General features: G+C 46.9%; 1 long non-coding RNA gene across 1 annotated transcript; it reads right to left on the reverse strand.

Moving 5' to 3' along the window:
* Positions 1–2690: 2690 nt before the first annotated feature.
* On the reverse strand, positions 2691–16471 carry LOC132321171 (uncharacterized). Its single transcript, XR_009484694.1, has 4 exons — positions 16386–16471; positions 14110–14219; positions 11044–11214; positions 2691–3536 (listed from the first exon to the last, which is right to left on the reverse strand). It is a non-coding gene; the product is annotated as an uncharacterized LOC132321171 (long non-coding RNA).
* Positions 16472–21959: the final 5488 nt, after the last annotated feature.

The raw sequence follows: 21959 nt of genomic DNA on the forward strand, positions 1-21959 counted from the left end.
CTACTGCTCCTACCCCTTAACTAACTATTGGTTAGTACCTTTCTTACTTCATCTTACAGATACAGTTCCAATTCCCTACGCATGCCCAGAGGGGAGGGGGCTTATTTGGGTTGGGGGCGTTTTCTAGCTAGGACGTGTGGGTTTCACATGACAATGAGGCAGGTCAGCCTTAAAACAGTTTTGGCACTCCATTCTATTTTCCTAGACTTTGACCTTGTGGTAATCCTTACTGTTAGTTAGTGGAGACAGTTTTTAACTGTAATTTTATGTCTAAATACCAGGTGCACGCATTACAAAGTATCTTCTTCACATTATTTCCATTCCTTTTACACTACTTTGACCCTGCGTTTCAGGATGTTCTGTAACACCAGCACCAGGCCGAGCCACTGACTGCGGGGGCCTGGGGTTGCGGCCGTCAGCTCCTGCTGAGGCGTAGGAGCCCCCAGGTGCGGGGGGGCCTGGCTCTCAGCCTGCGGAGAAGTGGCCTCACCCTCAGCCTGCGGAGAAGTGGCCTGTGGAGAGGGTCCAGGTCGGGCCGGTGCCCTCCCCTGCCCCAGCCTTACTTTCAGGGGCGCAGCGTGATGCTGTGTGGTTACGCACGGGTGGGCCGGGAGCGGCGAGGGGCTTCTGCAAGTAGGTTCCCAAGAGCTCGGTTACTGTGTTGCTCCTCTTCCATACTGCCCCTTCTGCCTTCCGTGCAGCGGATCAGCCTGGGGCTGAGTCAGGTGGGGCGAGACCTTGGCTGTCCCAAACAGGTATTCCCCCCTCGGGGCAAGGCGTCTTGGTGCCAGGCCTCTGCAAAGGGAGGACAGACTCTGGGTTGGAAAGGGCAGAGCCAGCCATCAGAGGGGTCCCTCTCTCTCCAGCCAGGTCCCCCACAAAAAGCCAATTCAGGTGCCCAGCAAGCCCCTCTCCGGCGTCAGGGAGGTACTTACCAGGGCAGCTGCCGCTGCAGCTCTTGCTGCTGCCTGTTGGTCTCAGTGACGTGCTTGAATATGTCCCAGCCTGCTTGATGCAGCTCCAGCCTTTCCAGGACCCGGACCGCTCCTGGAGAAAGGTGGCTGCAACAGCAGGGAAAAGTCATCCCTCAGCTTCTGCTGGAGACCCCTTCTGCCTCCACGCCCGTCCGGCCTCTGCACCCACCCACTCCTCCATCCACCCGCACTTTCGCCCCGTGGTGAGTTTTAGGCCTTGGCTGTGGGGGGAACCCTGGTCATGCCCATGTTAGGAGGAATTAGGTACACTTGCTTACTCTTTTATTACAGGAGCAACAAATCACACACACACACAGAATCACAGAATCACCAAGGCTGGAAAAGACCTGTAAGATCATCAAGTCCAACCATCAACAAAAAGAAAAACAAACAAACAAAAAAACCCAACACACATCACACACCGCCATGCCCATTAAGCCATGTCCCGCAATGCCACCTCCACACGTTCCTTGAACACCTCCAGTGAGGGTGACTCCACCACTTCCCTGGGCAGTTTATTCCAGTGTGTCACCATTCTCACAGTAAAGACATTTTTCCTAATGTAGATGAACAGCAGAAAAGCTTTGGAGAAAAGCACTTCTTCAAATCTGTTATAAAGCTGTTATCTTCAAAAGCTACATACTTATTGGGAAGAGTTGAAGAGATGATTTAAAGGGAATATGTGAGGGAGAAAAAATAGTCTGTCAAGACTTATACCTCCTGTGCTTTCTGCTGATTGTTGTATAGTGTGCAGCACTACATCAGTGATGACACCATGACACTGTGGTGCACTGTGCTGCAACTGGGGAAGAGCAGTCCCTGGGCACTGCAGACGGTTTTCCTATGCACGATTATTACTGTGTTTGGATATGGTGTGGTTATGTGAGTAGGGAAAGAAATACCGGTTCAGTGTGGTACAGCCAGGGATGGAGGGAAAAGGAACGAGGATCAGGGCAGGTCGCTCATGTGGGGATGAGGCAGTGGTTTGTTTGGGGGCTTAAAGATCTCTTCTGAGATGGAGATGGGGCTGTGTGTGCTTGAGACTGAGCTGAGGGATTCCTGTGAGGTGGGGGGGGGGCAACTGATCGCAGTGTGAATCTTGGCTGCATTGGAATTGAGTCTGGTGGTTTCCTGCATCAACAACCTTTTCTGCTGTCTTCTGGAGGTAAGAGCCAATTGAGGTGGAATCTCACTGTGACTGTTGGTGCTGAAGTTCTCATCATAGCCTAGTCGGAGAGCTCTGGAGGAGACAGGGGAAGTGTCTTCTTCCAAAAGTTTGGCAGCTTACTGATTTGCTTCCTCACAGTTTATATGGTACACAGGGCAGGCAGGAGACCATCTGATGCCTCAAGGCTTTTATGCACGACCAGGTGAAAGCCTTGTCCAGTGTCCGGAGACAACTTCACACAGCCACAGCTCCGGCCGCGTGACGTGTGCCCAGATATCTCGGGACAGTTGCTGGAATGGGGAGGGAAAATGGTGGTGGAAGTTTCCTGCTCTCTAGTAAATCCTTGTTATCGTCACATTGCTTGTTTTGCTTTTTCCCCTACTGTACATTTCCTGGTACCACCGCCATCATACACTTTTTCTGGGACTTACAAAATACTTTCCTTCTGTTTGTCCATGCCTGTGAGACTTCAGCTGCTCTGCCCTGTTGCACGGCTTAATTTGCTTCTCTCTGATCGTGCCTCTTAACTTATCTCTGAGGGCTTGATGCGCTTCCGTGTTTTTTCCTCTTTGTCTTTCTCTGCATCTGTGGGGTTTTTTTATTTTTATTATTTTACACTCCTGTGCAGTGGACACCTTTCTTCCCTTCCCTCTGAATGAGCTGGGGCACTTCCTTGTCCCTGTCTGTGCCATTCCCCGCTCTCCTTGGGTAAACGGAGTCTCTGTGGCCTCCCAAGTCCTCACGTTCCTTTGGTGGCTCTTGGGGCCTTAAGTTTCACCGAAAGCCTTTCTCTTGCTGGCAGCGTGTGGTTTCAGATGCATCTTTCCCTTTCTTGTCACTCCTCTGTCCCATCAGAAAGAAGGGTCACATAGATGTTTGGACAAGGTTTTGGAGCAAGTGTTTTCTCATGGTTATTCCTCAGAGCACCCTCAGTCATGAGGCATTCCCATCACCCTCTTCTTCAGAGCTGGCCTGGTCTCAGACATTGATTGCAACTTTCTTTGCTCCTTAGTTTGGGTGCAAAACACCGCTGGGTACAAAAGAGAGGATGCTGCTCCTGGCAAGAGCTGTTGGTATCAAAACTCCCTTGCATGATGATAGATGCTGTGAAGGGTCTGTGTACTCCCTGTGTCCTGCCTCAACCCGTGTACACGGTGGTAGAAGTCCTGCCTTTTGCTGCTCTTGAGCTTTTGACTGTTAGTGGCCTCTCAGTGGAGTCTTTCTTCTGAGTCCCACTCTTTGTTTTACAACGGGTCTGCACTTGCACACTCCTGTCCTGGCTTGTGGGGTAGCTGCTGATCCTCTCTCATTGCAGCTGTGAGCAGGTGCTGGAGCCTTTTACTGGAAGAGCAGAAATGGATGGAGTGGAGCGATTCAAGACCGTCTTGGGTGGCCTGGAGAGTGGAAAAAAAATTGATTTGGCAATAAAAACTGGCAATCTAACTTGGTTTTTTAGCTGCATGCAGTTTGACTGTCTGCAGGGGTAAATTCACCCCCACGCACATTTAAGCAGTCATGCTTACAAGAAAAGCCAAGAAAGAAATCACCTTTATCAGGGGGAAGCATTCCTGCCTTTCTGTGAAATTTTATCCTTCAGACAGGTAAAAAAAAGGCCCCTTCCTTATACATTGTAAGGTCTTTATTGCACTTGATTTTAACCACACACATTTATTTCAACTCAGACTAACGTCTTCATTTGCCAAATTATAAAGACTGGGGATTTCGGTGCCACAAAAATCTTACTTAGCATCTGTATGGAAGCTCAGGCTGAACTAGCAAGTTACTCTCAAAACTCAGGGAAGGTTGTTTGCTTTTAGTTTGCATAGTAGATACCTGTATAAAAAGTCTTCTATGGGTAGGTATTTCCCGCAGCAAAAAATAGAAATTAAAAAGGAAAAAGAAAAACAACAACAACAAAAAATCTAAAAAATACCCAGAACATTTGATGAGCTTTATTCTTTGACTAATAGCTGTTGCTACAACTAAGATCGGGAGATGTTGTTTCCAAAACTTTCAGACATTTTTCAGTACAGTTAGCTAAGTTTCATTAATCTGAGATTTGTTTATTTGTTTTGCAGCAGGTTTTATACTAATGTGTGTCTTTAAGAAAATTTCCAGGTTTTCTGTTTGGAAGGAATTGGGATTTGTACAGTCGGATAGGAAGGAACTGCAATGAAACTACTTCAGAAAGAATTGGTAAGTGGTTGTCATCCTCAGGCCTGGAGGTACTGAAAAACCAGCACATCCTCTGCAATGTTAATCAGCTATCAATAATAAGCATAAAACTCATTTGTACAGAGGTGATTAAACCTGGCTGCGTACAGAAGCGGGCTGCGTTCCCAACAGCGGCCCCGCCACTGACTTCAGTCCTCCACCAAACTCCTTTTTTCTTCTCCACCGCAATAAAACTAGCCTTTCCTGTACTGCTGTAACCTTAGTTCCCCCTTACGGCACATCCATTTCTCCCACCCAGAGAATAACCCGTTTCCCTCCATACGCCGTGGTCTCCCTACTGCAATAGGTGCTGGGGCCCAGAAGGTACCATAAAGGGGCAGTTCCCAATTCCCCAAACAATAAATGCAAATAACTGCTGGACAGCAATACACCACGGAAGGTGGTATGAAAGTTATTTTACTGCAGCCGCTACAGTACGTCACCGTACGATGCTGAGCTAGAACACTGCAAGGGAATGGGAAATGGCTTGGAGAAAAACTCTTGTGATTGCCCCTAGAGCTTCAGCAAGAAATGCAAAGATGAAAGCTGAGTTTTAAAAAGCACCTGCCATTTTTGACATAACTATCAGTCTGATGCAAAACACAATTTTTCACTGCTAACTGGAAACTCTTCAAGTGATTCTGGATTCCAAGTAAGATGTACCTTCCGTCAAGATATACTGAGGATTTGATGAGTTTACTGTATAGCCACAATTCTTCAGATTATGATGGTTTATATTGCTTTGTGTATGTGAAAGTCAATGAACTTTTTTGTCCCTTGCATGAAGTAGTCAAAACCTTTCTCCTTGTAAAAAAAATAAAATAAAATAAAAAAGGTTGTTGAAGTGATCAGAAAAGACTCTACTCAGTTTTAAATATAGAATTTACAATGGTCTAAACTCTGCAATAAAAAAATACTGTAACTCTTGATTTCCGTGACAGTAGAGCCAAACCGTTCACTTCGCCTTACCATCAAAAGTCAGCAGTTTCCACAGTTTCAAAACTATGTGTTGCAGGACGCACGCAGTGCTCTTCAGGGAGGACTCGCTCCCTGACTGATCGAGCAAGGCTTTTAACCAGCAGGATTACAATTCCACCTCTTAAAAGTTCAGTTTTCTTCCCCTGAATCCAAACTCATCTAACTAAAGAGGTCCTTCTTGCTAACAACAGCTTGAGGGCTTCTGAGGGTGCTTCCTGCTCCTCAATGTCTTTTTTTACCCCCCTCGACCACACTGTTCTTAGCAGAAGTTTTTTATTTTTCTTTTTCAGCCTTTTGTCTACCCAGCTCCTTGAGTCTCTGCTCAACAGGGCAGCTGAGCCCACAGACTTTGTCAGATCCCTGCTGACACAACTCCTAAGGATACTGAGGATAATTAGTACAAAAATAAATGCTTTTCATGTAAAAAGATACTTCAGTGGTGCATTAATAAGCGATGTCTCACAATGCAGCTACGTGTTTAAAGTGTTGAATCTTGAATTGGTACAAAGAAAGCCTCTGAGGTGTCATGGAGTATATTAGTGTTCATGTGGACTGATAATTACCCCATGGAACCTGATAATGAATCTGTTCGTTGCAAAACTAGTCCAGCAACTGATTAAATAAACCTAATCTACATTTTACTGCTAATTGGCTTTTCTTCTTTGCATGATGATGGAAAAAAATCAGTATAGAAATGGACAAAACCTTCACAAAGTGAGCATGCCAGGAACAGACCGAAGGGGAAAGAGGGAGGAGAAATTTTCTTTCCAATGTTATGAGACATTCACGAGGATGTCTTTTTTTAACTCCATTTGATGACTTGCACATCCTGATAATAAATGCTAATTTATTGAAGGCTTCCTGAGACAATGGGGAAAAAAAAAATTACTTACCAGATTTGATCAGACACAGAAACACTAAGGTAAATATAAAACTATGTAACAACAGCAAAAGAAGAACCCAAACAACAAACACCACAGGTTTTCTTGGAAACCGGAATTTATCTAACAACAGTAAATTCATTCCCAGAGAGAAAGTAAGATGGCGACAACTAGGGAATGCACACAGAAGCATACGGAGCAATTAGCAGACACAGGAGTTCATACATGCATCCTTTCATCTAGCAAAGACATGGGACATGGTTTTTCCTGTTGTTATAAGGCAATATATTTGGTTTGTGACACTTGAATTTTTGAAAGGTTTATGCTAGCTCATTGGAAGACAATACTGAAGCTGTGCTTTGCATTCCCCTAACGGAAATGAAGTGAAAGGATTTGCACATGTATTATGAGATAGAACTTTGAACAATGACTTTGAACGCTGTCTTATCGTGGGCTTTGGTGACTTTTTTGCAAGATAATAATTTTTGCAATGATTATTAGAGGACTCAAAACTCAGTAGATTTATTTCTTTTCCCTCCTGGTCTGGGAACTTGTAAAGCAGTTTACTCCACCACTGTCATGGGCACTGAATCGGACTCAACAGGTAGCACTTCACAAGCAAATTTCTGCCCAGGGAAGCAATACCTAATCTAAGGTGCAGATCACAGGCTGTTAACTTAGCTCTGTGTCCGCGCTTCAGCAGCGGTGAGGCAGTTTAGCCCACACTTACCACTCACCTACTGCAGGATTAAGCATTCAGAATAGCTCACGTGCTGCAAAAACATCCAAAGTTTGTTTACTCTGAACTACGAGTTTCTGCCTCCTCTACAAAGTTGCAGAAGCACCTCACAAGCATTTGATACCAGAGGCACTGATGTTTATATGACCTTAGCTGTGATCCTAGACCTAATAAGGCCATGATAGCAATCAATTACAGTAGCTCATTGGTGGCACTGCAAAAGTGACACTCACAAAACCAGGCAACCACCAATGAAGATCGTCGCACCTTGTGGCAAAGCTCGGTCGGTTACAGGCAGCACCCAGCTGACCGAGAAGGGACTCTCACAACATTTCACCCTATATGCACACCCAGAGAGGACCATGAGATGACCTTTGGCTCTGCTGGGAAGACCTGCAGCTTCGGGGGAATTTACACTGTCTGTGCAAATGGCAGAACTGCAAAACAGGTTTTTACAAGTGTATAAACTGTAATTATACAGCACTGTGCCCAGCCTGGAGCAGATTTAATAATATTATTATTAATACTGCCATGAGTCAGACCAACTCTCAGAGGGCATAGTGTAAACCTTGATATTGTTCTTCAGGAAAATAAATTGCTTCTCTGGTAACAAAGAGATCCATTAATTTTGCCGGCCTTTTCCATCTCTGCACACCAAAGACCATAAACAAAGCTCACACTGTACGGATTCTTCATTGCCAATCTATCCAACTGCTTTAGAGCGTCGAAGGGAAAGAAGCTTGGAAAGGAAATATGATTCTGACCTCAGTAAATTCATGGATAGATGCCAGCTAAAGGTAAGTAATTGCGCAAGACTGAACAAAAATATTATTCTTACCAGTTACATGAAATGCTTTACTTTAGGGGTCAGCTGAATAGACGTCTTGCCCTGTAAAGCAGGACTTCTTCTTCAAGCTACTGCTTCTGAATAATTCATACTTCAACTTTGTTCTAGAGTCATTAATATTCCTTCTCATGTTCATTGAAAAATTAAAAAGCAAATTAAAAAAAAAAAAGATGGTATTGGACTAAAAATAGTCCTTTGGCCTATGTAGTGGCTACCATCAAAAAACCCTCAGCAATCAGCATTCTGTTCCTTTTGCTACACACACTGGAGGTTCAACACCTACAGTGCAGTAAATTTTGATCTTTAAAAAAACCAAAACAACTGGTGCGAGTCACTTCAGATAAATCATTCTGAGGAGCGTATTGGCTACTATCAGCTTGTATATAACCTGACATCATAGTTAAAGTCTTACAGCATCACGGACTCAGATGGGTCTCGTCTATGTGGTGCAATGCAGCCGTTTCACATCACGCAGAAGGCTCCAACCTATCTCTGAACGAGGTCCTCTGCCCAGGCTGCTTTGTCAGATCAGAGCATCACAGGAGTCCACTGCCAGCCCCTGGCTAGTCCAGATGCTCAGGCTTCTCTGCACTTTATCACACTGCTTTTTGCAGCACAAATGTACTACATTTATTTACTAGCTGAATCTTTTTAGGTACCATCCATATCTTCTAAAGGCATTATCATTTACAAGTCAGGTAAAGATTTGAGGTACCAAGGTAAAACTTTGAGTTCAAACATCCTTCTTCCACTTCAGTTTATCAAAATTGCTACAGCACTCCAAATAGATAAACAGCAAAGAGCCGGTAGTTTATCAACAGAACCGGTTTCTCATTTCATAGATCAGATTTCTCAAAGTGCAGTTTGACACAAAAAAGCCAAAAAGCAAACACAAAAAGCCGACACCTGAACAGATTGTAGCTTATGAAGTTAAACGAATACATTTGGCAACTCAGCACCTAAATCACTAGTCAGATTTTTCCTAGCCTAGACACGCTCCTTGGCAGACACTGCTTTGTCTCCCAGCACAGCGTATGTGCCTGACGAAGGGCAGGAATGGATACAGAGCTGGATTCCTTTCATCTGTGAGAGCTGTATCAGGAAAATTCTATGATCTGCATTATACCTTAAGATAACCAGACAAAAACCAAGGTAACGACCAAACAGCGGTTATTAATAATTTCTGCCTCACTGCCTCTGTACTGGGCACTCCATCAGATCTGTGCAGATACAATGGGGTCATACTCTTGTCACCCTGCATAGTTTGGGTGCCCTAGTAACCCTGATGAGGCTGCATACTCAGCTGGACAGTAACTTGTGGTTGCCCAGTTTCCTTAAAATGACACTAAGCCCAAGCCAAATTAATGCAAAATTTAAAGAAAAGCATTTATTCACAAAGTCAAAAACAAACAACACAGTTACAAAGGGTTATCAAATGCCAACATGTAGAAGTGCAAAAAAAAGAAGTGTAAGTCAGTACAACAAGGTTAAATATGGAACATCTCTCCCCTTCCCTTTCACAGCTGATTTGCTGCTGTTACAAGCTGAATATCAAGGCTCCAGTCTTGCTACACCTTACAAATCAGGCTGCAGCTGTTAGGAAGTGATTCTCCAGTAGAGAGAAATCACCTCTGTTGGAGGTGCACGTGCCCTGCAAGACCCAGTCTTCTCCCAGAAGTTTCCCAAAGGGTCCAGACAGACTTATACCACCTCCCCGAAGCTTGTTCCAGCCCTCCCTTATCCAGAAGGCACACTAATCACACACCTTGATTACAATAAGCCCTGTCTTACCTCCTTGAGATTGCACTGGTTATTAAACCAGAGCCTGTACTGTTAACCTGTGCAGAAGCAATTGATCAACTGCTGTATATTAGACACAATTTCAGCTGGTCCTAAAATGAATAAAACAACTGTGGGAGATTCTGAAACTCGCTAAGAGTATCATCTGAATCAACCAAGCACAGTGGCAGCAGTGCTTGGTGACCCTGCTCAAGCATATTTGCAGCGGGACCCTGAGGCCAGACAAAGCAGGAAACCGTAACGTGCAGGTTGGCAAAAGACTACGAGGCACAGGACGGCAAGGATGAGTAAGGCAGAGAGGATGAGTAAGGCAGAGAGGATGAGTAAGGCAGAGAGGATGAGTAAGGCAGAGAGGATGAGTAAGGCAGAGGATAGCAAGAACCTCCACACTTAGAGCCTAAACCTCCCCTGTCTCCTGGTCGGAGGAAGCAGAACAGAGAGCGTGTCCTGCAATGAACAAGGGAAGTCATGATCTTAATGTCAATACTCAATGTTCTCTTAATGTCAATGTCAATCCGGAGGGGTAATACCTAGTGATTCAATTGGTTCTCCCTTTTCTTATTCTGAAATACATGAATCAAAGGTCATATATCAATATCAGTCAGGAAATTAATTCTTCTGCTTCACCCACCACAGAGACACACATCTCCATTATACCAAGCAGCAGTTCTCCTGTAAGGAAGGGGAGTTGGCACCATCTTTCATCAAGAAATTATAAAGCTCTCAGCTGCCCCTTTTTGTGATTCACTCTGCATGTTCCAGTGTGAAATGAGCCTCACGCTGACCTTTATCCCTACCCTAACTGACGCATTAACCGATCTACTTAGTGCAAGCATTTACATGAGAAAAAACATTGCTCTTTAGTGCCTCTTGATTGAAACCAGACCGTAGCAACACACAATCTTTTCAGGGACTAGTGACTAATGCTTCCTCTTCCAAAAATCTTTCTCCTAAGGTCTGTAACAAGCCTGAATGGAATAATGTGTCAAGTCCCTTCTCAAAGGTGCTTCTTCAGGGTATTTCGAGAGCAAAACACGGACACATCAGGAAAAGCAATTCCACAATTTACCAAATTTCAGAGAGACTCAGCCCTTGTAGGAAACAAGCAGTTTGCCACTGCATCAAAGCTAGAACTGCACCATCTAGTCCTACATACCTCTTACCACGGTTTTCTTTCGTTTAGCACATAAAATGTGGCATAAAGCGTACGTGACCTTTCTAGTTACAGTTCTCAACTGTGTCCACAGAAAAAGACGACAGTCGCTTGCAAAATAAACGTATAAAAATAAAATGTATTTTATAACTATATATATGCATTTTACAATATATACAATATAATAATGGATTTTATATACATTTTTATATCTATTAAAAATATATATATAATAAAAATAACATAAAAAATAAACATATAAAACTCGCAAAAAATCAAGAGGACTTACAGGATCAGTCAGTTCTGGCAAGCTCGCTTGGTAGGTGAGAGGTCTACAGTCACAAGTATTATTCACCAAGACACAGGGAAGAAACATTGGTCCCACATCGTCCCCATCGAGCACATCTACTGTCAGGCTGGTTGTACTTGTCCTTCGCTCATTAAGATTCTGTCCTCAGTCCTGTGGAGCAAACGAGTTACATCTGGTGAGACTTTCTGAACTCAGAATCTACAAAAAAGTCTGAAGTTAAAGCGAAGGGCAAAACATATAAGCACCATAATTATCCAGGTTCTAGGAAATAGCTAATTACAGAAACTTCCGCCTCCGAGCTACAGCCTTTAATTTCATAAAGGCTCAGAAATACAATTAAGAGGTAAAAATTTACCTCTTGAATTAAGAAATGGTGTGAGACATCTATTACTCAGAAATAATACAGTTTTGAGAAATTAATTCTCAGGAAATGTGTGAGATGAAGATACATGTCTTGTTAAATATATATAAAAATGGAGCGTATTTGTATGACATAGAGAGTCCCTTGTGCCTTACTTAAAATCTGAAATGTACTCTTATGCTGCCTTGTGTAGCTCTACCGGATCCTATCTGTAAGTAAAAGGACTTTCACTTACAGAAACAGAAAGCATAAGCAGTAACAGCTACTTTTCTAATTGGCAGTGGGAAGGCCATGGACTGTAATGCTCAATCCACCTCTGCATGCCACATTTTAGGAAAGATTTAGCACCTCCTTCCCCGCCTCCCCCCCCTCAAAAAAAATAACCAGCCAGAGGACAGCAATGAGATTGATCTAAGATCTCCAAACTGTACTCCATGTGGAAAGCTGATTTGTCTAGAGAATGAGTTATACTGCTCATGGTTTAAAGGTTGAAGAACACTTCTGTCCACAATAAAGCAGCTACAATGCTGCATCCCAAAAAAGTCTCCATGCTGCGTGACAGGTTCTTTTCAATCTATCATGGTTTCACTTTGTTTGTTTGTTTGTTTGTTTTGGGTTTTTTTAACTCTTTGGGTACACAAGACACCATTGACTACTGCAACTTCTTTATTGTCTCTTTTTTCTCTTTCCAGATGGTACAGAATAAAACTATACTTTCCTGAATTGTGGGAACCACCCGGATTATTTTTACACGCTGAACAATGTACACGCTAGCAACAGTTCACCGTTCCTTTCTTTCTTCTTTTGTTATCATAGCAAAAAACCAGCATGACTCTCCAATACTTTTTTTTTAAATAGTCAAAAATATTTCCATTTTCATGAAGCAACTGTTGTGATAGCTTTTCTTTACAAAAAGAAAATCTTGCGGAGGGAGTATGGGCCATTAGCTAAGTCTTGCCCTCCTATCCGAGGATAACACTGACAGAAAAAAGCAATTTTTTTTAAGTATTTATGCTGTTTAATATCGTCATCTGCGTAAGACGAATAGGTCATTGCTCTGAATCAGACTGGGTACTTATACTTTTTTTCCTATTTTGGAGTCCACTCAGTTCTTGGAACCCCTTTACCTTTACAGTTACTAAATACGTGAATTTCTGAATTCAGTTTTCTTCATGGTCAATGATGAAAAACAGTAACAGCTACAAGGAGCAGCCTTCATCATCAACCAATCTTTTCTACATTCCCCCAATATGTGCTCTTGAGTAATACTGGGTCAAAGCACAGATACAGAGTTATTGATTTCATAAGAAAACACATGGCCTTGCAAGACATTTCCATCATACAAGCTGCCCTATGATAAAAAAACACGATACAGAGGCTATCAGCACAGCTCTAGTCCCAAACCCAGTACCACAAAGGTGACAATTTACTGTCTAAGGACATATATTCAAAGGAACGAACAAATTAAGATGAGATTGCTTTGCTGTACTGCCACCATGGATCCCAAGCTGTGCCTTCACCAGTTACTCCCCCAGCGTGACAGGCTTCCCTCCTCACGCGAGGTGTTCGCACTGCTGCATGCCATGCCCGTCTCTTGAAAACCACGACCTGCTCAACTACCCCAGTTACTTTTCTAGGAGTGCTGTGTCTCATGAAACTCACAGCTCTGACATCAAAGGAAAAGAGCAGAATAAATGCAGAATAAATTATTGGTAAAACAACAAGGCAAATCAGTTCTGAGCCTTCACGTATTCCTTTTCAAGAGATCAGCAAGTTACGTTACCCGGGTAAAACGACTTGTTCCAACAGCTGTAACTGTGTGGGCCAGGAGCATCTTTAAATATATCTGAGTGCGAGAAGCACCGAGACATCCTCGGAGCCTGTCTTCTATTGGGGGAATGCTGAACATGCCACAAAATATGTAGGGAAGTGGATTGTAAAATGTATTTACAATTCTGTATCAGAAGGATGACAGTAATATAAATGCGTGAATTCAGGAGCAAGCTATCTAAAGTTGCTTCAGAGCATTCTCATTTTCCCACAAACAAAGTAGTGTCACAACAGAGGTAAACAACAGAGGAGAAGTTTTCGTTTCAGCTATTGTCGGAAGGACAAAAAGGGAAAAAAGCTTTCACAGCCTTCAAGGGCACCAAAAAACTTCCCTGATGACAGATACATAAGATACAGTTTAAACATCACTCTTCTCCGTATGCATTATCCACTGCCAGCCACTCTATCAAAACCTCCACATACGCTTGCAAGACAACTTGAAAGAAAAATCATACCTTCATAGAAAAATGCATTTCAAACCTGAAGGATACAACCAAATTATAGCCATTAAACTCGTTTGAGATCAAATTAGCATCGCTAGATTTGTTAGAAAATGAACACTTAGTGACACCAGAAGGCACTTTTATGCATGGGCTGTACTATGAATTTGCAACTTGCTCTTTGTGCCAAAAAGGTTGTCTTGTTACACACACTGAGCAAGCTTTTTTAACCAGTAATAATATGTCTAAGCTTTCAGCAACCGAGATAAATCTTAAATAAGATCTTCAGGAGAAGAGTATTATCAGACCTGGTAGTTCAGCGAGACTTTTCCTTTCCTTTGAAAAATCTCAATCTCCAAACTAAACCCCCCCCAAATCAGTGGCACAAATGGTCGTTAAGAGAGCTATACTTACATTTGCTTGAACAATGACAAAATAATGTGTCTTTTCTTCGTAATTTAGTCTTTCCCGTAGAATACTGCTCCAGACAAAGTGAGAGGAATATCAAAGGTGCTGCTGGAAGTCTGAAAAAGTTAAAACAGTACGATAAAATTGAACATGCTTCGAAGTTAAAACATGTTTCAGATAGGACACAACGAGATGATCGATTGGATGGCACACCAAAATTGCATATGCTTTCCACATTAGAGATTTTAAAGTCTTCTATGTTTTCTCCCCGCCCAATTTACTCTTTAAGAACCCCACAATAAATAATCTGTACGTAACAGAATTCTGATTCTTTGCATATACATTATTACTTCCAACCACAAACTGAAGTCTAACTATCCTGCTTCTTGCAGATTTGCCATGCTGAATTAGCAGCTGTGTGTTCAGAAAAGCTTTCTCTATTTGTCAGCTGAGAGTTCAGGTCTTCCGTTTCTACGGTTTGGCGTGCCTTCATCTATTTTTTCCCACTATTGTAGAAAGTATCAAGTATTAGAGATTAAGAAATCCACGTCACTGTACTTATCTTCTCTTTACTCTGGCTTTCAAGAGGGCAAGGAAGTAGTAAACATGCGGAGAACAGTAAAGCTACACGCATAGGTGCCAGTTCACAGTGGCAGTTATGCACTTGTTCATAAGGTAGTAAATTCAGATTTCACAGTGCCCCGCCAGCGAGTAGGCTGGGGGTGCACAAGAAGCTGGGGGGGTACACACGGTTGGGACAGCTGACCCCAACTGACCAAAGGGATTTTCCATACCATAGGATGTCGTGCTCAGCAATAAAACTGGGGGGGAGGGTGGCAGGGGGGCCACTGCTCTGGGTCTGGCTGAGCATCGGTCAGTTGGTGGGGAGCAATTCTTTTCATTTGCATCACTTGTTTTTCTTGGGTTTTATTTTCCTCTCTCTGTTGTTTGGGGGTTTTTTTCCTTAGGTTTTTTTTTTTTTAAATTTCTTTTTATTTATTAAACTTTTTATCTCAACTCACAAGTTTCTTTCTCACTTTTACCCTTCTGATTCTCAACCCCATCGCACCAGATTTTGTTATTACCATCCTGCTAATGACACAATAGATCCTGCCAAACCTACAACCTGCAAAATGTGAAGACCAACTTAGGCAAGACACGTTCCAGAAATTACAGTCAGCACAGGGAACCAGATGTATCTATCTTGTTCTGTCCTTGCCAGAACTGCTGGGTGACCTGTCATCAGCCCCAATGACTAACAGCAAGCAACAATCTCTAATCTGCCTTAGCTGAGATGCAGCTCCTAGGAAAACAGCTCTTTCAGAAAGTCACGCCTTGTGATTTTGGGAAAGTGTTTCAAGGAAATGTTTTTAACACTCTAGAATGGTAAGACTAAGCATGGGAATCTCACTCCAAGTTCTAGCTCTGTCACAAATTACCTTTTTCTTTTTTTCTTTTCACCAGAAGCATGGCACTTCTTTCTGAATGCAAGATGAGTTACATGGGCTACACAGACAGCCCAATGAAAACTGAGAAATGAGTCATTCCCATCCCCCTTCCTTGGCACTCCAACACTCCTTTCACACTCCCTTCCCTGCCCGCAGGCAGGCCTTACGCAGTCTGCGCAACACGTACAAGAGGATGACTCCACCAGATATTGCCCAAATCATCTCCTATTTGAGTTTGATCAGCTCAGCTGCTGCCACAGCCTTTTCTGGCCTTACATGCAGTCTTGCCCCATTCTGGCCCTCTCAGAAAGCTCCTACAGGGAGTATCTCACTCGCTGCCTTAATCACAACTGACAGACTCCTTAAAACCCTCAAGTTGTTTCCGTCACTTCGCACATACAGTTAATACGGCCTCTCCTGGCTCCAGTAAAACCATCCACCCCCTGTACCCCCATTTCCCAAAAGCCGGCAGCACAGCATCGGTGGGGGGAAAGGCACATATCAGAACCTGGGGCTGAGAGAGAGGCACCAACATCTGCCAAAGGGAGCTGCCTCCAACCAGGGCCGCTCCCCACCGAGTTCTCTGACAGCAAAGCCCCGGTGCATGGTCTCACCAGGAGCGAGAAACAGCTTCCACGTCTGGAAAGCCCCCTTTATGAAAGGCTGTCAACAGCGATGGGGTTGTCCATGAGCATGAGACCCGCTTCAAGGCCTGGGGACAGCAAAGGCACCCGGTCTGTCCCCACCAGAGCACGCCTGCTCCACAGCTTGGAGCCGCCCCTCGGCGAGGAGGCAACTCTGCCCTCCCCTGGCCTGCCGACAGGCAACACTCACCTCCAGCTGTCCGGGCTCCAGCTGGGGACCCCCGGGGCAGCAGCAGGAACCGCTCTGACCCTGGCTGTGGGGCTGAGCACTCGGGCCCAGGGCTGGCGAGGGCCCCGCCCTCCCCTCCTCCTCCTCAGCCTGCTCAGCCTCTGCCCCCTCCGGCCCCGCCTCAGGCTGCCTGGGGCTGACAGGCTGCCGCCAGCTCCGCTGATTGGCTCAGCCACGGCCAATGGCGTGGCTGTTGTTGGGTGGGCACAGGCAGCCCGGGCTCCTCGCCGAGCTGCCCCGTGCCTGCTGCCCCGCTGTGCTGCAGCGCAGTGCTCAGCCGGCCGGGACGCCGGGCCTGGGGGAGAGGGCCTTCGAGCAGGGCCCTTCGAGCAGGGCCCTTCGAGCAGGGCCCTTGCACCGGGGGCTGTTCGCTCCGCAGCACGAGGCGCGTGCACAGCTCTGCCCTCCCTGTCCCTGAGTGCTCTCAGGGCTCTGGGCCTGCTCGGGGAGGGGAGAGGGAGCGGGGCAGGAGGGGCGCTCCCTTGGATCTGCTCTGGCGTGGTCAGTCTCTCCAGAAAAGCAGGTGTGCCTGTGCTGCCAGCCACAGCCCTGGGCAGGAGGAGCTGCGTGATGGGAGCCTCTCGCATCGGCCAGGCCGGCACCTGGCAGGAGGCAGGGCTCTGCGCTGAGCCCAGGGCCTTCCTCAGGCCTCGCCTTCCTCTGGGCAATGAGGAGGAGAGACACCCCGTCCTGGCGCGGCCCAGGACATCCTCCTGTGGCCAGAGGGAAGGACAGAGCCCCCGTCGCTCTCCCCGCGGGGACTGGCCGCTGTCCTTCGCTTCTGTTCCCGAAGCTCCCCCGTGCTGGCAGGCCCCACAGAACTTCAGGGCCAAGCAAATGCCGGAGCGCTGGGGGCTCCTGGGGCTCAGGGCAGGTTTGGGCATCTCCGAAGCCAAGGTGCGGCTGCCCCTTTGCTTCTGCAGATGCAGTTACTTGCTGCCCCCTTAGTGGTCAAAACTGCTTCTCTTCATGGCACACGGACTGGACAGAAGCCACTTCCCTGTTAGTCTGAGAGGACTTCAGGGAAACGAGGAAGTCAAAGCATGCACGCATGTATGAGGACAATGAAAAGGAGCTGTGTCAAGGTTTTTCTGCTGTTCCAGATCCGAACTCAGACATCTGTGTGCATCCCAGCACCAAGTCAGGTTTTCTTCCTCCAAGCTGCACAGCTTTTTGCCAGCGAAAGTGAGTTGGGCTGAGATGGTCTTTGGGATAACTCGGCTCCTTTCTTTTTTAATTGGGTGCCTACACTTCCCTTTTTTTCAGCAATTTCTTTCTCTCTCCCCCCCTTCCCCCCCCTTCAGTTCCACCCTCTTTCAAAGGTAATTATGATTTGACTTTCTGGACAGATCATCGCACAGGCAGACACAAGATATAAGTATGGGCTGGTCTATACCTTCAGAGCTGTAGGCTGAGCTATTCTACTCTACCTTTGAAGGCTAGATAGGTATGGGCTATGGGTAGAGTTACTCTTTGCCAGTTATTATTTCTTTTGGGGTCCTGTGACAGGGATGGTAAGGTCATCAGCCTGCAGCTCACTGAAAGAATTTTGATGGCGAATGCTGTTCTGTGTGTTTCATTTTCAATAATCATTGCATTGAGCTAGAATTATTTCTATGCCATTAGGTGATGGGAATCTTCTTGCACTCGTCTTCTGTTTCTGGATCGCGTCCTGACAGCCATTGTCATTCAAAGCTTTCCTGTCTGTTCCCGAGAGGAGTGATGGCCACGACATGGAACAACTCCTGTGAGTAATGGCTTCACCAGTAGGCTTGGATTTAGTGAATCCCCATGGACAAAGGGATGTAGCAGGTGCTCCATCCAAGAATTTTGATGTGCTGACACTCTAGTGTGAATGTGGAGGTGTTTCTTCCTCCTCCTCCTCTTCCTTTTCCTCCTCCTCCGCTGGTTCTTCGTCATCATCATCGTCCTCCTCCTCCCATTCCTCTTACTCCTGTTCTTCCTCCTCCTCCTCCTTCCTCCTCCTCCATCCTTCTCCCTGCTTCTATTACCTTCTGTTTTTCTTCCTCCTCTTCCTGTTATGCAGTTATGCTGTTAACACTCCTCTTCCTTACCCTCATCCTCCTGTTCCTTCTGTTCTTTTTCTTCTTTTTCTTCCTCTTATTCCTCCTCCTCTCTTCCTCTTTCTCTTCCCCCTCATCCTCCTATCCCCCCTCCTACTTTTTCTTCCTTCGCCTTCTCCTCCTCTTCTTACTGCTGTTCCTTTTCCTATTTCTTCTCCTCCTGTTCCTCCTCCACCACCTCGTCTTCCTCCGCTTGCTCATTTCTCATTTTTCTCCTCCTCTGCCACGTTCTGTTCCTTTTCATCCTCATCCTATTTTTTCCTCCTCCTTATCCTCATCTTCCTTCTTGTGTTCCTCCTTCTCTTTCTCCTTCAACTTTTCTTGCATTTTCTCCTCATCCATTTCCTTTTGTTTCTCCTCATCCTTTCCTTGCATTTTCTCCTGGCCAATTGTATGAGGTTCCACAAGGCCAAGTGCCGGGTCCTGCACTCAGGTCGTAACAACCCCATGCAACGCTCCAGGCTTGGGGAAGAGTGGCTGGAAAGCTGCCCAGCAGAAAAGGACCTGGGGGTGTTGGTCGACAGCCGGCTGAATATGAGCCGGCAGTGTGCCCAGGTGGCCACGAAGACCAGTGGCATCCTGGCCTGTATCAGAAATAGTGTGGCCAGCAGGATTAGGGAGGGGATCGTGCCCCTGTACACAGCGCTGGTGAGGCCGCCCCTCAAATGCTGTGTTCAGTTTTGGGCCCCTCACTCCAAGAAGGACATTGAGGTGCTGGAGCGTGTCCAGAGAAGGGCGACGAAGCTGGTGAGGGGTCTGGAGCACAAGTCTTGTGAGGAGCGGCTGAGGGAACTGGGGTTGTTTCGCCTGGAGAAGAGGAGGCTGAGGGGAGACCTCATGGCTCTCTACAACTACCTGAAAGGGGGTTATGGTGAGGTGGGTCTTGGTCTCTTCTCCCATGTAACTAGCGATAGAATGAGAGGAAATGGCCTCAAGCTGCGCCAGGGGAGGTTTATAATGGAAAGCACAGGAGGTGTAAGTCTTTACAGACTATTTTTTCTCCTTCACATATTCCCTTTAAATCATCTCTTCAACTCTTCCCAATAAGTATGTAGCTTTCGAAGATAACAGCTTTATAACAGATTTGAAGAAGTGCTTTTCTCCAAAGCTTTTCTGCTGTTCATCTACATTAGGAAAAATGTCTTTACTGAGAGAGTGGTGACACACTGGAATAAACTGCCCAGGGAAGTGGTGGAGTCACCCTCACTGGAGGTGTTCAAGGAACGTGTGGAGGTGGCATTGCGGGACATGGCTTAATGGGCATGGCGGTGTGTGATGTGTGTTGGGTTTTTTTGTTTGGTTCGTTTGGGGTTTTTTTTGTTGATGGTTGGACTTGATGATCTTACAGGTCTTTTCCAGCCTTGGTGATTCTGTGATTCTGTGTCTGTGTGATTCATTGCTCCTGTAATAAAAGAGTAAGCAAGTGTACCTAATTCCTCCTAACATGGGCATGACCAGGGTTCCCCCCACAGCCAAGGCCTAAAACTCACCACGGGGCGAAAGTGCGGGTGGACGGAGGAGTGGGTGGGTGCAGAGGCCGGACAGGCGTGGAGGCAGAAGGGGTCTCCAGCAGAAGCTGAGGGATGACTTTTCCCTGCTGTTGCAGCCACCTTTCTCCAGGAGCGGTCCGGGTCCTGGAAAGGCTGGAGCCGCATCAAGCAGGCTGGGACATATTCAAGCACGTCACTGAGACCAACAGGCAGCAGCAAGAGCTGCAGCGGCAGCTGCCCTGGTAAGTACCTCCCTGACGCCGGAGAGGGGCTTGCTGGGCACCTGAATTGGCTTTTTGTGGGGGACCTGGCTGGAGAGAGAGGGACCCCTCTGATGGCTGGCTCTGCCCTTTCCAACCCAGAGTCTGTCCTCCCTTTGCAGAGGCCTGGCACCAAGACGCCTTGCCCCGAGGGGGGAATACCTGTTTGGGACAGCCAAGGTCTCGCCCCACCTGACTCAGCCCCAGGCTGATCCGCTGCACGGAAGGCAGAAGGGGCAGTATGGAAGAGGAGCAACACAGTAACCGAGCTCTTGGGAACCTACTTGCAGAAGCCCCTCGCCGCTCCCGGCCCACCCGTGCGTAACCACACAGCATCACGCTGCGCCCCTGAAAGTAAGGCTGGGGCAGGGGAGGGCACCGGCCCGACCTGGACCCTCTCCACAGGCCACTTCTCCGCAGGCTGAGGGTGAGGCCACTTCTCCGCAGGCTGAGAGCCAGGCCCCCCCGCACCTGGGGGCTCCTACGCCTCAGCAGGAGCTGACGGCCGCAACCCCAGGCCCCCGCAGTCAGTGGCTCGGCCTGGTGCTGGTGTTACAGAACATCCTGAAACGCAGGGTCAAAGTAGTGTAAAAGGAATGGAAATAATGTGAAGAAGATACTTTGTAATGCGTGCACCTGGTATTTAGACATAAAATTACAGTTAAAAACTGTCTCCACTAACTAACGGTGAGGATTACCACAAGGTCAAAGTCTAGGAAAACAGAAGAGTGCGAAAACTGTTTTAAGGCTGACCTGCCTCATTGTCATGTGAAACCCACACGTCCTAGCTAGAAAACGCCCCCAACCCAAATAAGCCCCCTCCCCTCTGGGCATGCGTAGGGAATTGGAACTGTATCTGTAAGATGAAGTAAGAAAGGTACTAACCAATAGTTAGTTAAGGGGTAGGAGCAGTAGGCGTAACTAACATTGTCACCTGTTTTAAATCCCTGTCATGATTTCAGCCCGGGGTGCATGCTGGCTGGAGAGATCCCCCACGCACCCGGCGCCGAATGCAGTAATGCCTGCTCTTTAATAGACCAGTGTGAAGGGGTTTCATTCCCGATTTCGGTGACACTGGCACTGAGGGAGGGAGCAGGAGGGCGCCCGACCGGGGCTGGGCTGGGCACCCTCCGCCTGTTCGTGCTGCGAGGCCTCAGGGCGAGGGCCCGCGCCTTCCCCTGAGAAGGCCCAGCACGGCCCGCAGGGCGGGATGGGCCAGGAGCAGCTGTGCCCCGAGGGCCCAGACAGGCTGGGCTGGGGCCCCCCATCAGTGCTGATGTTCTGGGCTGAAAATGGGAAAATGGGGAAAAACTTTGCCGTGCGTGTTTACTGGAGGCTTGTGGCCTGATGCTCTCAGGCCCTGGGTGCCAGCGAGGCTTTCCAGATGGCTGAGTAACGCTGTGCGGCTGTGAGCGGTGGCACAAACTGCTCCGGTGGCCTCGGGTCCCTGGAGGGGGACGTGGATCGGGGACGGGGCTGGGAAGGGCTCTCGGGAGAAGGTCCTTGCTAGAACTGTTCGAGGACCATGAGTGAGTTCAAGTGATGGAGAATGGGGAAATCCTGCATTTCGGGGCCTGTGGGGATCCGCAGGGTGCTGCGTGTCTGGTCCCCGCCCCGCAGCGTGTCCCCAGCACGTGTCCCTGTGTCACAGCAGCCCTCTGTGAGGCGCCGCGCCCTGCAGTGGTGTCACAATGGCCAGGC

Source organism: Gavia stellata, unplaced genomic scaffold (assembly GCF_030936135.1).
Source record: "Gavia stellata isolate bGavSte3 unplaced genomic scaffold, bGavSte3.hap2 HAP2_SCAFFOLD_164, whole genome shotgun sequence".
Classification (NCBI taxonomy): domain Eukaryota; kingdom Metazoa; phylum Chordata; class Aves; order Gaviiformes; family Gaviidae; genus Gavia; species Gavia stellata.